Below are 1672 nucleotides of genomic sequence, written 5' to 3'. Positions count from 1 at the left end.
CAGGATGCAGGATGCTTGGGGCTGGTAAATGGGAATGATCCAGAGAGATGATATGGGGTGGGAGGTGGGAGTGGGGCTCAGGATTGGGAACTCATGTTCACCCGTGGTGGATTCATGTCAATGTATGGCAAAACCAATACAGTATTGTAAAGTAAAATGAAGTAAAAATAAAAATTATATATATATATATATATATATATATATAGCAAATCCATGATGAGGTCAATGTTATAATTAAATAGATAATCACTTGTTTTCAAAATGTTAGTTTTGATGTTATTAAAGCATATCCAGTAGTAGTGGCATATCCAGGTAAACTTGAGTAAGAAGCTTGAGGATGGTATAAAAAATCAAATTCATTTAAATGTGCAATGCTTATTTTATCCAACTGTTCTCTGTTCTTAGGTTTTCAACAGACTATTTTTTGTACATTATACAGTTTCTGTCAGTATTTTAATTCAAAGTTGAATCATTGTACTATAAATCTATCTTCAGCTTGCCTTATATCTGTTGCTTTATTAATAAAGCATGCAATAGTAAAGTTTGTATAAACACTGTAGCAAAAATGAACTGATCTAGTTATGACAGATTCTTCTAGTTTTCTTAGATGTTTTAAATAATTCCTAAAATTTGTTTACTTGATTATAGAGCATCCTATGGGGTTTTGATAATGAAGTAAATCAGTAAGACTCAGGATGATGTGCTGAGTTATTAAATTAGCCTCTAAATTAAATTTTAAGTGTATCTTAGCTTAACTTTGGCACCACATAATTTTATTCAGCTCAGAAGTATTTTCAAGTACAATTTAAATGGTTTCATATTTCTTTGAGAATAATGAAAAAAATTATGTGTAGGATTCCACTTCTATTTTCTAGAACTTGGGAATTGGGATCAATGTTAGTTTAAGTAACTTGTTATCTGTGTGAAATAAGAGGGAGTATCTCTAAGAATTTTGTGGTTAATAATCATGCAGGGAGGAACTCTCTTCACAATTCATGCTTAACCCAACTTAGATAAGGGTATGGACAATTTATTTTCATGATTGTATCATCCATGCCCTGTAATCTATTTTTCTGTTTTGAGTGTTATTGTTTTTTTGTTTCCCTTTCTTGGGTTTTTGTATATTTTCCTCTATTGCTCATTGTATTTTTTATTTACCCCATTTCAGTCATCCACAATTTACTCATTGTCCAGTGTTTGGAACCATGTGCAAAGGTCATGTTTGAAATATGTAAGATAAAGTCTTTACTTTTTACAAATGTATGAACTAGTGGTACATAAAGATCATGAACTTCTCAGCTTGCTGCACATGTTCACAAAGCAGAGTGCAAACAAGTGCAAATATACAAGGTGAAAACCACACTCATGAAGGCCAGAGGCAACAAGAAACAGAGTGTGATAGTTAGAAACATCTGATTAAAAACAAACAAAAAATCTTGAAGAAATTTGGAAGGGAACTAGCTGGCTCTTAAAGAAAGAGAATAATATCAAATGGGCAAAAAGCACATGCACAATTGTGTCTAGCACTAACTCACAAATACCATCTATTTGTTAAATTAGATTCAGGTGGAAATGAGCAAGTGATGTGTAGGCAAAATCAGTGAAGTGAATCTTGCTGGAGCAGGGAGGCTACAGTGGGGAAACAAAATTTAAAAAGTAAAGTGAGGGAACT

This window comes from Ovis aries, chromosome 6, assembly GCF_016772045.2.
Source record: "Ovis aries strain OAR_USU_Benz2616 breed Rambouillet chromosome 6, ARS-UI_Ramb_v3.0, whole genome shotgun sequence".
Lineage (NCBI taxonomy): Eukaryota > Metazoa > Chordata > Mammalia > Artiodactyla > Bovidae > Ovis > Ovis aries.
The sequence above is the reverse complement of the archived record's forward strand: the minus strand, read 5'-3'. Positions refer to the sequence as shown.